Source organism: Dasypus novemcinctus, chromosome 3 (genome assembly GCF_030445035.2).
Source record: "Dasypus novemcinctus isolate mDasNov1 chromosome 3, mDasNov1.1.hap2, whole genome shotgun sequence".
NCBI lineage: Eukaryota > Metazoa > Chordata > Mammalia > Cingulata > Dasypodidae > Dasypus > Dasypus novemcinctus.
This window is the reverse complement of record NC_080675.1, coordinates 129,444,874-129,459,906: the sequence shown is the minus strand read 5'-3', so window position 1 is coordinate 129,459,906 and position 15,033 is coordinate 129,444,874. Positions and strand designations below refer to the sequence as shown.

Below are 15,033 nucleotides of genomic sequence, written 5' to 3'. Positions count from 1 at the left end.
AGTATGATGTTTACTCTAAGTGGTTCATAGATGACTTTTATTGGATTGAAGAAATTCTTCTTTTTAAAAAAATCATCAATAGTTGTTGGATTTTGATAAAATTTTTTGTGTCTATTTAGTTGATCATGTGGCTTTTATCATTTGTCCCAATAATATGGTATAATATGCAAATTGATTTTTGGACTCTATACTAGCCTGCATTCCTGGGGAACTTCCATTACACATGTGTTGGAATGACTAATGCTATCCCCCAGGTTTCTGAGGCTCTGTGAATTTTTTTTCTGTTTATTTTTCTCTATGTTCTAAACTCCTCCCATTTAAAGGTCTCTTTCTTTATTTAGATTTCTTGTCATTTGACTAATTGTCATCATGTTTTCCTTTAATTGTTAAACACAGCAAGCACCCTGTTAGCACTATTGTCGAAACCATGTAGGATAGAGCATGGGAGCAGCCATAGGCAGAAATGACACAGACTCTCACTGTTCTTAACTAAAGTTTAACAGTTTTTTGTTTTTTTGTCTTTTTTTAAAGATTTATTTTATTTTATTTCTCTCCCCTTCCCCCCGCCCCAGTTGTCTGTTCTCTGTGTCTATTTGCTGCGTCGTCTTTGTCCGCTTCTGTTGTTGTCAGCAGCACGGCAATCTGTGTTTCTTTTAGTTGTGTCATCTGGTGTCATCTCTCCGGGTGTGCAGCACCATTCCTGGGCAGGCTGCACTTTCTTTCGCGCTGGGCGGCTCTCCTTACAGGGCGCACTCCTTGCGCGTGGGGCTCCCCTACGCGGGGAACACCCCTGCATGGCACGACACTCCTTGCACACATCAGCACTGTGCATGGGCCAGCTCCACACGGGTCAAGGAGGCCTGGGGTTTGAACCGCGGACCTCCCATGTGGTAGACGGATCCCCTAACCACCGGGCTAAGTCCGCCGCCTAACAGTTTTTAATAACTAAACAATTCTCATTATGTTGTTTACCTTACATCAGAGCCATAAAACTATTCTTTTTAACAGTGTTGTCTCATTTTATAGTTGCTTTAGGGAGGAGGATTTGACAACTTCCTCACTCCACTTTTTTCAGATGTTTTAATCTTTCCACAAATATTTTATCATCTGTTTTCTTGTAGAAGTTTTATAGTTTTAGGTTCTTCTTTTAGTTTTGTGAACCATTTTGAGTTAAATTTGTATTTGGTTTAAGGTGAGCTGCAGTGTTTTGTTTGTTTGTTACCTACAAATACTGGATTGATCCCAGGACCTCAGGACCTCGGGACCTCGAAAGTGGAAAGCTGGGGCTCAACCTCTTAACCACATCGGTTCCCCTGAGCTAGTTTTTTCATTTGTTTGCTTTTTGTTTGTCTTGATTTTTAGGAGGCACCAGAAACCGAACCTGGGACCTCCCATGTGGGAAACAGGTACTCAAGTGCCTGGGCCACATCCGCTCACCTGGAAGCTTTATTTTTTAGCATGCAGTATCTAGTTCAAGTACAATTATTGAAAAGTCAACCCTTACCCAGTTGTGCCTTTGAGGTTTTTGGGTTTTTTTTTTTTTTCATTTTTTCTCTATTTCTCATTTCCTCAAGTTGTTTTTCATGTATTTTAAAGCTCTGTTATTAGGTGTGTAAATATATAAGATTATTATATCTTCTTGATAAGTTGTTTCTTTTATTATGAAGATATTTCCTTTTTTTTTTTTAATCTCTGGTAATATTCTTCGGTTTGAAGTCTACTTTGATATTGGTGGAACCCCTACAGCTTTCTTATAATTAATGTTTGTTTTTCTTTTTCCATCCTTTTACTTTTACACATTCTGTGCTTTACAATTGAAATGTGTTTTTGTTGGCATCATATAGTCTTACATATCCAGTCTGACGATAAGTGTCTTATAATTACCTGTGTGGCCAAGTGTTTCAATACAGTTTTTATATTTATATTCTTGTAGTGTAGAGCTGCAATTGGTTAATTCTCCCAGGTTTATTTTAACTGAATAAAGACTTTAATTTCCCTTCATTTACAAAGGGTATTTTCATTCATTATAGAATTTTAGACTGACAGTTTTGTTTTCTTCTAGCACTTTAGTCATGGTGAGTCATTGTCTTCTGATTTGCATCATCTGTAGAGATAATTTTGTGATAATTCTTATGTTATTTCTCTTTATATACTACACCCTTTCTTTTCCTCTGAATTCTTTTAAGATTTTTTCCTTATCAATAGTTTTCAGCAATTTGTGAGTCTTAGCATTTCTTTTGTTTGTTTGTTTTTAATCCTGCTTATGATTTTTTGAGGTTTTTGATTCTGTGGATTTATATTTTTTCATTAAATTTGGAAAATTCTCAGTCATTGTTTCTTCAAATACATCTCTTTACCACTTCCACCCTGGGACTCAAATTATACGTGTGTCACACTACTCACTATTTTCCCATAGTTCACTGATGCTATGTGTGTGTTTTTCCCTCTTTTTCACTTTTTGCTTCATTTTGGAGTTTGTATTTCAATATTGTTACGTTCCCTATTCTTCTGAAATGTTTAATTTTCTATAAGTCCTATTAAGTGAATTTTCCATTTTTGATACTGTATTTTTCAGTTCCGTTTGATTCTTTTTATATATATAGCCTTTATTTCTCTTCCTCATATTCATGGTTCCCTTTAAATCCTTGGGCATATTTATAATACTTGTTTTAAAGTCCTCGTTTGCTTATTGCATTATCTCTGTCATTTCTGGGTCTATGTATTTACTGATTTTTGTTGTGGTTGTAAGTCATATTTTTTCCTTTTTGTATATCTACTACATTTTCATTTAGTGCTGGACATTGGGCTTTTATGTGTTTTTGAGTGTCTGGATTTTGCTCTCTTCCTTTAAAAAGTTTGTTTTGGCAGGTAGCTAAATTACTTTTGGCTTAGTTTGAGATTTTGGGGGCTTTTTTAAAGCTTTCTTAAAGGCCAGGTCTAGAATGGCATTTACTCTAGAACAAGTTAGATTTAATACTAAGATATTATTCTTTGGGATTTATACTGCATTCCTCAGGTTCTCAGTAAGTTCTTTCAACTTTGGTTAGAACCAGAGTGTCTCAGCCAGTTACAGCTCCATGGTAGTTCTTTGCCCAGCCACATGGAGTTTACTTTATACATGTACAGCTTAGTATTCTGCAATAGATTCAGAATCTATATAGAATCTGCAATAGCAGCTTGGGTAGATTTTGAAGATCTTTCTTTGTCTGTTTTCCTTCCATTTTGTACTTTGCACCCTGAAACACTGATCTCTGTCTCTTTAGTTCATCAATACTGGCCATGCTCTGCTTGAGTTTCCCTTTCGTGCACCACAGTCCAGAAGTTGCTTCCAGGCTGAAAGCCAGGCTGAACATAGGAATCATCTCATTTGTTTCTCTTCTCTCAGGTATAACCTTCTGTGCTCTTTGTTATCCAATTTCTGCAAACAGTTGCTCTGTATATTTTGTTCAGGGTTTTAGTTGTTTAAGCTGCAACATCTGATCCAGGACCAGATACTCCAATGTAGTCACACATGGTAGTCCCTTAACACCTATTTTTAAGGATCCAATCAAATGTACAGACCCACTCATAATCTTTGTTTTCTACTGAGTTATATTCCACCAGTCTCCACCAAAGTTAATTCGAACTTCTTTTCCTCAATCTCTTAACTACATAACTTCTTCCTTCACTGTCAGCACATGATCTCACCTCTTCCTTCTCTGAGAAAATAGGAAATACAGTGTTGACATTCTACCAAATTAATACCACCTTTTATCTCCACACATTTATACCTGTTCTTCTCTTTTCTCTCAGCTGAAGAGATGTCCTTCTGCCTATCTGAAGGCTGATTTCTCTTCCTAGGTTCTAGATCCCATTTCTTCCTATCTTAGAATTCACTTCATCATTTATTCTTTCTCCTTTTTCTTCATTCTCTTATTCTCTACTTCCTTTTCTCACTAATAGTGAAATACTTACTTTTTCCCATCTTGAAAAAAAAAAATGACCTTTTCTAGCTACCTCCCTGCTTCTGCCTTTTGAGAGAAGAAAGTCAATGTTCAAAGCCTTGATTGAATTCAGGCCCCCTCTTACCTCCATTTATTCTTCATTCCTACTAACATAAGTCATCTTTTTTTTTTCTCTTGCCCCCCCCCCCCCACTGTCTGCTCTCTGTGTCCATTCACTGTATGTCCTTCTGTGTCTGCTTGCATTCTTGTCAGCGGCACCGGGAATCTGTGTCTCTTTTTGCTGCGTCATCTTGCTGCATCAGCTTTCCATGTCTGCAATGCCACTCCTGGGCAGGCTGACATTTTTTTCACATGGGGTGGCTCTCCTTATGGGGTGCACTCCTTGTGCATGGGGCTCCCCTACACGGGAGACACCCCTGCGTGGCACGGCACTCCTTGTGCACATCAGCACTGCGTGTGGGCCAGCTCACCACATGGGTCAGAAGACCCTGGGTTTGAACCCTGGACCTCCCATGTGGTAGGTGGACGCTGTATCAGTTGAGCCAAATCCACTTCCCAGTTTAAGTCTTCTTCCAGTACTATTACACTGAAACATGTCAAGGAAACCATAATTTCTTATTGCTAAATATTATAGACAATCTCAGTCCCTAACTTGACAACCCTTTTTTAGTTGACACGATTGAGCATCCCCTTCCCTCTCCCTCACTTGGTACATTCTAATTTTTTAAAAATTCATAGACGTCACACTTCCTAGTTTTCCTTTATATCCTAGACTGTTCTTAAGTTTCCTTGAAGGGCTACTTTTCTTCTACCTAAGTCCTCTGCATTCTGCCTTTATTTGCCCATCATCTCATTTACTCCGATGGTTTCAGTTATTCTCAATATATCGATGATTCCAAATTAAATGTCTCCAACCTAAGCTCCAGACCCCTGTATATCAAACTATGTATCAATTAATCACTTTTGCATTGATGTTCCATAGGCAGTTCAAGCATAACTTTTCCAGAATCAAACTCATTGTATCATACCCTAAACTATGTTAATATCTGTATTAGTTTCCTATTGCTACTGTAACAAAATACCACAACCTTAGTACAAACATAGTGGCTTAAAAGAACTGAAATTCATTCTCATATTGATTCGGTGGTCAGAAGTTTGAAGTCAGTTTCACTGGGATAAAGTCAAGGCTTTGGGAGAGCTGTGTTCTTTCTGGAGAGGGCATTCATTTTCCTTCCCTTTTCTAGTTTCTAGAGGCCACCTGTACTCATTAGCTCATGGCATCTTTCTCTTTCTTCAACACTAGTAATGGCTTGTCAGGTCTCATGCTGCCTCACTCTGACACGCCTCCTTTTTGTAATCAAATCTCCCTCAACCTCCCTTTTAAAATAAGGAAACTTATTATATTAGGCCTACCCAGATGACCCAGAGTAATCTCTTCATCTCAAAATTCTTAATGACATTTAAAGTTCCTTTTGCCATGTAAGGTTACATTTTCAAAGGTCCAGGAATTAGTTGGTTAGAATATGGGCATCTTGAAGGATAGGAGATGGCATATTCTGTCTACCACTCTGTTTTAATGAATGGTATCCATTCATCCAACCTAAAAATCTGGAAGTCATTTTTTTACTTTATTGTCTTCTTCAGCCTACCTCACATCTTGTCTACCACTTAAGTACTTTGAATTCTTGCTTGCTTTATTTTGTCCATCTTTACCACAGCTGTTTTTCTGTTCCTAGTCTTTCCATTCCCATTCCATTCTCCATACCACAGACGCAGTTGTCTTCATAAAATGTTAATCTGTTTATTTCACACCCTTGCTTAAAACTTTTTGTGACACTCTATTGCTCTCAGGATAAAATACTATTATCTTAAGGCATAGAGGACAACCCTTTATAACCAAGCCTTACTTTTCTTGCTTTTCTCATCTTTCTCTACTTCCTCCAAAAGCTATCAGCTAGCAATAGCAAACAATGATGGTGTAGGGAAAAAAGTATGTTCTTTTTCACAGTCCAGAATTTTCTTTTCTGTGAAGATGCATAATCTAATGTGGTAGCCACTAACTTCATGTGGCCTTTGAACTCTTGAAATATGACTGATACAACTGAGGATTTGAACTTTTAATTTAATTTAACTTAAATTTAAGTAGCCACATTTGGCTATTAGCTAGAATATTGGGCAGAACAGGTCTAGATTAGTGGTTTTCAATTGGGTCAGTTCGCTCCCCAAGAAACATTAGACAATGTCTGGAAATATTTTTGGTTTTCACACTGGGGACATGCTATCAGTATCTAGTAGGAAAAGACCAGGGATGTTGCTAAACATCCTGCAATACCTAAGATGACTCCCCCATAACAAAATTGTTTGGCCTGTAATGTCAATAGTGATGAGATTGAGAAATCCTAGTCTAGAAAATCCCTCTATGCCCTCTTTTTGCTACATCTACTTATATTTAAGGATCTTCGATATCATCCCCTCTGGAAAACCTTCTCTAATCTTTCAGGTCTGAATTTGATGTATCTTCTGTTCCATAATATACTGTGCTTACCTTTATTTGTATTATGTGATCAGGTCTATAATAACTATAATTAGCATTTTTACTTCTTCTCACCTTCTTGAATACAGAAACTCTATTCATTGTAGTATGCCCAGAGGCACATAGGAGATTATCAATAAATATTTATTGAGTGTATGAATTAGTGTGAAGTAATGAAACGATTATTAAACATATTGCAATTTAAAATCTAAAGATATATTAGCACCTTCAAATTAGGTCTTTTAGACATTCTACACTTGCTAAAATATTTGGAAATATTTTGTGGAATTACTTCACTATTTGCCAGTAAGAAAAGAAAACTTGTTTTATTCTTTTAGAGGGAAAGAGCATCCTTTCCTTTCCTGTCTTTCTCCCCTTGCCTCCTGCTTTACTTAACTGCGTATTTATTCCCTTCCTTCCATACTCTCCTGTTAAGAGATTAACTAGCTTGAACCATCCCTTTCTCACCCCCAAGGTGCTGGTGAGGAACTAAAACTTTATTACACAGATGTGGAAAGGATTTAAGGAGTTGAAATAGCATGAACAGGCTGAAATGAAGGGAAGCAGACTGGCATTTTATCAGAGCGACTCAGAGCCAAGGCTGTAGAATGAAACAGAGCTGAGTTGGAATCCTTGTCCTGCTATTATTAACATAGCCTAACTTTGGACAATTTTCACCTAACAGCCTTTTAAAAGGGAATAAGAACAATACCCACTCCCCTGAGTTGTTGTGAATATTAAATGAGATAATTACTGTAAATACAGTGCCTGGCATATAGTAAGCATACATGTCAGCTTCACTTGAAGGTGTTAACGTGTAAATTGATAATGATCTAATTGACTTAATTGCCATCACTCTATGTTTCTAGAAGTCTGAGCTTTTGTCAAGGATCATGTATATGTATTTTATGTATATCATTACAGAATTTGCCATTTAAGAATGAATGTTCACCATATGGCGCCACTGGCACTGAGAAGAGAGTATTGAATCCCTCAAATACTGGGAGTGGGATTTGAATAATCTTGGGAATCATATGGCTAAAACCCTTCTGGAGGTCAGAAGGTGCATATGTAGAGCAGGTTCCAACATGAACACTCCATACTTCCTCCTCTCCCCCCAGCCCATTGTAGATTCTGTTTCTTCTGCCCTTTGGCCCTTCTGGAGTCACTTTGCTAGATAACTACTCCTTCTTTTGGACTTTGTTCAGAAGTTACCTTTTCCAGAAAGCTTTATCTGCAGTCAGCTGCAGATATCAGAAAACCCCAACTATTGGTGATTTAAAGAAATAAGGGTTTGTGTCACCCAAGAAGTCCAAAATAAGCATTTAGGGTGGTACAATAACTCAGCAATGCCACCAGAGTCCTAGGCATTTTTTTCTCCATGTCATATTTGTCCTGTTAAATAATTGTTAGCTGCTGCACATCTATGCCTTTTGTCCAAATGCTAAGGCAGAAAGAAGGGAAGAAGGGCAAAAGAGCTTTCTTCTAGTGAAGCTCTTGTCTTCTTATTCAGGAAAGGAAATCCAGCTTAGGAACTTCAGTGTTCAGAACAGTGTCACAATGGCCACATTCCTAGTTGCAAGGGAAACTAGGCGATAAGAGTATTTTGGTTTTATAAGGTTAATCTTTTATCATCCTCCTTATACAGATGGAGAAAAGGCTCAGAGAGTTTAAGCAACTTACCCAAGGTCATAAAAATTTGTAATTTGTAAAATTAGGCTTTGAATTCAGATAGTCCAGCGTTTTAAAAAGTATGACTATTTCTCTTGAAAAGTGGTCTCAAAGATGGTCATATATGAAAATTTTTTAAAACTACTTAACAAGAAAATGTAATTTTCTAAATAGAAAATATGTCTGAAATGAAATAATTAAAAGCTGGTTTCATTATGTTACTGAAATGTATTATCAATAAATCTAAATGTAATTCTCTTTTATTCAAGCAGGTTGTTTGAATCTTTTTAAAAAACCTCATAATATGCTCACTAAAATAAAATAACTAAAATGATGTTATAAACAGTTATTTAAATTTATCACAATTGTGAATAATATGGCAATATAGAATATACTTTTGATAAAAATATAAAATTGTATCTATTCTATTTTTATTTTTTTATTTTTTATTTTTTATTTTTTAAAGATTTATTTATTTATTTAATTTCCTCCCCTCCCCTGGTTGTCTGTTCTTGGTGTCTATATGCTGCATCTTGTTTCTTTGTCGCTTCTGTTGTCGTCAGCGGCACGGGAAGTGTGGGCGGCGCCATTCCTGGGCAGGCTGCTCTTTCTTTCACGCTGGGCGGCTTTCCTCACGGCGCACTCCTTGCGCGTGGGGCTCCCCCACGCGGGGGACACCCTTGCGTGGCACGGCACTCCTTGCGCGCATCAGCACTGCGCATGGCCAGCTCCACACGGGTCAAGGAGGACCGGGGTTTGAACCACGGACCTCCCATATGGTAGACGGACGCCCTAACCACTGGGCCAAAGTCCGTTTCCCTCTATTTTTAAAACTATGTAAAACTTTTGCCTTCATATCAATAAAGAGTCATGAAAATACTTGTAGTGCCATAATTGTGAATACTTTTTGTTACTATTTTATGGCTTTTGCAATTAAAACATAGTTGATTTTTACTTAATTTTAATAACAGCCAACATTCCTTAAACTAAATTCTTATTTGAGTTGTAGCACTTTCAGATTTATAGTGTCATTCTACACTTATGAAACGAAGCCAATTGTATTTCTATAATCAGTTTAATTATCAAGGCAAGACTTTATCCTCAATCTGTCCTAACACTAGAGGATTAGCAAGATCCAGCAGTTTTGAAAGCTTCACGGTTAATATTACTCTTAGTCCCCTCATTTCAGTTCAATTAAATTAGACTACCTGACATCTATAGTAAGACCTAAATGTCAGAGAAATAATTCTTTTTTTTTTTTTATTTTTTATTTTTATTGATTTAATTCCCCTCCTCTCCCCCGGTTGTCTGTTTTCTGTGTCTTTTTGCTGCGTCTTGTTTCTTTGTCCGCTTCTGTTGTCGTCAGCAGCACGGGAAGTGTGGGCGGCGCCATTCCTGGGCAGGCTGCTCCCTCCTTCGCGCTGGGCGGCTCTCCTTATGGGTGCACTCCTTGTGCGTGGGGCTCCCCTACGCGGGGGACACCCCTGTGTGGCACGGCACTCCTTGCGCGCATCAGCACTGCGCATGGGCCAGCTTCACAAGGGTCAAGGAGGCCCGGGGCTTGAACCGCGAACCTCCCGTGTGGTAGACGGACGCCCTAACCACTGGGCCAAAGTCCGTTCCCGAGAAATAATTCTTATTGTTTGGTATAGGAAAGACCTGATCTGGTGAGAGTCAGCTAAAGGATGATGAACATTGGTAGTCCATTGTTCTTTTTTTTTTTTCCACCATTTTATGTTTTTAAAGATACAAAGATCACACAAAATGTTACAATAAAAAATATGAGTTTCCCATATACCCCACTCCTCACAATCCCCACTCCCACATCAACAACTTCTTTCCTAAGTGTGGTACATTCAGTGCATTTGATGAATACATTTTGGAGCACTGCTGCACAGCATGGATTATAGTTTACATATCCATTCCATTGCTCTTGGAATAGTAATTCCACAGGATACTAATATGTAATGCAAAAAAAGTATTTCATTGTGAAATATGTTCAATGAACTTTGGATTAAAAGGTTTCTTAAGAGCTACTAATATGCTGATATATATCATAAATCTTCGGAAGTATATAGTGTATTTCAAACTTTTTCCCACTGAAATCCTCTCCCCCTTTTTTCCTTCTCATGAACCTGGTTTTCTGGGCCCACTCTTTAGGAAATAGTTGGTGTAGTCCACAGTGCTGTTTGTAGAATAGAGGGAGAAAATAATTTGCACATTACCATTCAGAAATATGAGGATATTTAGAACTTCCTGTACAATCCCACCATTTTTGATGCACAGGTCCCCTAAATTATTAGTTCTGCTTTAGAGTTGGTAAAGCAAAGAAAGGTTTTGGTTGGATGGCTGGGTTTTTTTTTTAAAGGCCAAATATTTTAGTTCCCTTTAGCAAGGGCTTATGTAAATTTTAAAACAAATGCACCTAACTTGCCAAGAAATGGGCTGAAAGCTAGGAGAGAAATATTTCTGTCTTATGGACCAGGCAATTCAACAGCAATCCTAGTAAGTTTGCAGGCGTACCTCAGAGATAATGCGGGTTCAGTTCCAGAACTCAGTAAAGCAAGTCACATGAATCTTTGGCTTTTCAGTGCATATAAAAGCTTTGTTTACACTACACTGTAGTCTTTTAAGTGTACAATAATAGCATTATGTCCAAAAAAATGCATGCCTTAATTAAAAGTACTTTATTACTAAAAAAAAAAAAATGCTAACCATCATCTGAGCCTTCAGCAGGTCATAATCTTTGCTGGTTGAGGGTCTACCCTTGATGTTGATAGTTGCTGACTGATCAGGATGGTGGTTGCTGAAGGTTGGAGTGTCTTGGCAATTTCTTAAAATAATACAGCATGAAGTTTACCACATTGATTGACTCTTCCTTTCACAAAAGATTTCTCTTTAGCATATGATGCTATTCGACAACATTTTATCCACAGTAGAACTTCTTTCAAAATTGGAGTCAATCCTCTCAAACTCTCTCTGCTTTATCAACTAAGTTGTAATATTCTAAATCCTTTGTTGTCATTTCAACAGTGTTCACAGCATCTTTACCTGATCTGGATTCCATCTGAAGAAACCACTTTCGCTGCTCATCAATAAAAGCAGCTGCTCATACATTTAAGTGTTTTTTGTGAGATTGCAGCACTTCAGTCACATCTTCAGGCTCCATTTCTAATTCTAGTTCTCTTGCTGTTTCCACCACAGTGGCAGTTAATTCCTCTACTAAAGTCTTGAACCCCCTCCATGTCATCCATAGGGTTGTAATCAACTTTTTCTAAACTCTCTTACTGTTGATTCTTGTACATCCTCCCATGAATCATGGATGTTTTTAATGGCTTCTAGAATGGTGAATCCTTTCCAGAAGGTTTTCAGGTTCCTGTCCAGGTCCATCAGAGGAATCATTATCTATGGCAGCTATAGCTTATACTTGAAAAACTATATATATAGCTTATAGCTTTGGCAGCTATCGTTTATACTTGAAAAACTAAAGGCCATTGTAGGACTCTTAATTGACTTGATTTCAATATTTTGTGCCTCAGGGAATTGGGAGGCCTAAGGTGAAAGAGAGAGTCAGGAATGACCAGCCAGTGAGCAGTCTGAACACACAGCATTTATTAAGTTCACCACCATCTTATATATGGACACAGCTCATGGTGCCCCAGAACAGTTACAATAGTACATGTAACATCAAAGATTGTTGATCACAGATCACTATAACAGATATAATAATAATGAAAAAGTTTGAAATATTGCAAGAATTACCAAAATGTGACGCAAAGACACAAAGTGAGCATAGCACTTGTTATTGGAAAAATGTCATTGATAGACTTGCTTGACACAGGATTGCCACAAACCTTCAATTTGTAAAATTAATGCAATATATGCCTCATACATACATTGTTTTATTGTGCTTTGCCTTATTCTGCTTTGTAGATTTTTTTTTTTACACAAATTGAAGGTTTGTAGTAATCGTGTGTCAAGCAAGTCTATCAATGCCATTTTTCCAACATGTGCTGTGCTCACTTTGTGTCTCTGTGTCACATTTTAATTAAAGTAGGTGCACTGCATTTTTTTTTTTTTGAGACATAATGCACACTGAGACTACAGTGTAGTGTAAACGTGTTTATATGTACTGGGAAACCAAAGAATTCAAGTGACTTTCTTTATTGTGATATTTACTTTGTTGCAGTGGTCTGGAACCGATCCCACAATATCTCTGAGGTGTATGCCTGTAATTTAGACTTTCATTGTTAGTGCTTGCTCTGGCTGTCCATTACAACAGTCAGTCAGTAAAAAGCAAAAATAGAATGGGACAAAAAGGTATAACTCCTCCTTTGAGGGTCTCTGCTTGAGCTCAATCACTGTGCAAAACATTTGCCTTCTCTCTTCCCTATGAGACCTTCCCTGACTACTCTGTTTTAAATCACAGTCCCTTTACTTGCCTTTCTAGTCATAGATTCATCCTTACCATGTAGTATGATACATGTTTTACTTTTTAAAGTTTATTGTCTGTCTCCCCTGGTCCTAGATTGTAAGCTAATGACAAGAGCTTAGAAGGTACTCACTGCTGATTGAATGAGTGACTGGATGGATGGATGGATGGATGGATGGATGGATGGATGGATGGATGGATGATATCATTTAATTTTTTTTTAAGATTTATTTATTTATTTATCTTCCCCCACCCCACCCCTGTGTCTATTTGCTGCATCGTATTTGTCCACTTCTGTTGTTGTCAGCGGCACTGGAATCTGTGTTTCTTTTTGTTGTGTCATCTTGTTATGTCAGTTCTCCGTGTGTGTGGCACCATTCCTGGGCAGGCTGCACTTTCTTTCACACTGGGTGGCTCTCTTTACGGGGCGCACTCCTTGCGCATGGGGCTCCCCTACACGGGGGACACCCCTGCGTGGCACAGCACTCCTTGTGCACATCAGCACTGTGCATGGGCCAGCTCCACATGGGTCACAGAGGCCCGGGGTTTGAACCGAGGACCTCCCATGTGGTAGACGGACACCCTAACCACGGGGCCAAGTCCGCTGCCCTCATTTAATTTTTAAACATCCACGGTTTATGTTTTAAGTCAGAATCTTATTCCCTGATGGAATAGGAGCTAAAAGATATCAAGAAAATTAGGGTACAAGATATCTGTTTCTGGGAACCAGTTAAGATACCACTCAGCAATACAGTTGAGTAACTCACTGAGGGAATGATTCTTAACAAGGGATATACTTCCTCTTCTGCCCCCAAAGATATATAATATGTCATTGAGGGAACATGTATGTGGTATAGGCAGTTTAAAGAGACCCCACACCCCCTTTGCAGGAGAAAGCATGCTTTTGCTCTTCAAATCCCTGCTGTAATAAATTTTAAATGATGACCAAGATCAACTTGCTGGCCCAGAGTTGAGTTAAAATTAAAGTTTCCTTTGGAATATCTAATTAAAATATTATTGTGGCTTGAAAAAAGGGTCATTGTAAGAATAGAAGATGGAATTTATCTTGTGATGTGCACTGGAGTTGCTGTTAGGAAAGACGTTTCGCAGAATATGATTTTTTTCCTTTCAAAATAAAAGCAATATTTATGTAGAATTTACTTGCAAAAAAAAGGAAAAAAAAGTGACAGAAGGATCAGATTTAAATAACTGAATGTTTTTGTTTTTGAACATCATGCTAAAAAATAATCTGTATAAGGCCATGCTGTTTACAGGATTTTGAGCCTTTGCTCTTTTTTCCATTTTTTTGCATTGAGCTCATGAGATATTTATTCTCTCAGTATGGGAGGACAACATAGTTATGTTTTTGCTTTTTCTCCTTTTAGAGACTCAAGTGAATTAAATTGCCCCTAAGTCCCAAATCATCTCTTTCATTATTATGAAGAATGCTCTGGTCATAGCCAGCTAGCTTTCAAGTACATTTTATTGGCCACAGAGGAATAGTAAAGAATATGATGGTAATTTCACCATTACCTGAAAGAAACTCAGTTTTCTCTATTATCTTTGTAGTCAAAGAATGGCATAATAATGCAAAAGTAAGTAAGTGCTGATGGAAAACAAGTGAGTTTTTATAGCATTCTAGTTTTTCTAGTGTTTTATTTTAAGTCATTTCAGACTTAAAGAGTAACACTCTTGGGGAGGAAAAAGAAAAGGATACTAGGAGCAGAGAGTCAGGAATTAAAGAAGTTTTCCTCCTTGTGGCCTACATCTTTGTTAAGGTGAGGATGAAGCTTTGCAATCTAGAATCAAATGGAAATCCAATTTTTTTGGGAAAATAATGGTAGGTGGACTCTCAGGAACCATTTCTTCTTTCCATGCTGAAAAGTTAAAATTTTAGTGACTAGAAAGAGCTACTCTTATCTTTCTTCGTAGTGCTCCCATCTGTACTTCCAAATACTAGAACTCTGGGTCTTTTCAAGCAGTAAACACAAATATTCATAATTACCTTTGCCTCAGTTAGTGATTCAGAGCAATCCCATGGCCTGCTTTATGTAAAAATTAACTATGGGCACAAGAGTTCTCTCTAGAGATGGCTCTCATTTGAGAGGACTCAAAATTCTGTTAGCTCTATACATCCTCTGCCTGAACCCTGCTACCTGTTGTATAAATATTTGAGCAGTATCTCCTTGTCTTAGTATTTCATTTGGTCCTTAGTCATTTTGGCACTTACATAGCCATGATACATCCAGGCATGTTATTCATTATTTCTATTTCAGAGATCAGCTTACTCTTTTTACTTGTAAAGTCTAAAAAAAGTCCTTTTGGTTTGTCTCTTTCCTGGATTTGTTCTTTGATTTAGTCCCATGAGCTCCATTCTTTTTTTAAAGTGTTAAAGTTAAACAAATATAAATAAAGGAAATCAAGTAACATTTTAGAGTTATTTTATTAAAACG

The 15,033-nt window shown here is 37.6% G+C and overlaps 1 protein-coding gene across 2 annotated transcripts in view; it reads left to right on the top strand.

Annotated features, from left to right (window-relative positions):
• The window catches only part of RFX7 (regulatory factor X7), a 143,925-nt gene that overhangs the window by 82,468 nt on the left and 46,424 nt on the right, over positions 1–15,033 (top strand). The window lies entirely within an intron of this gene.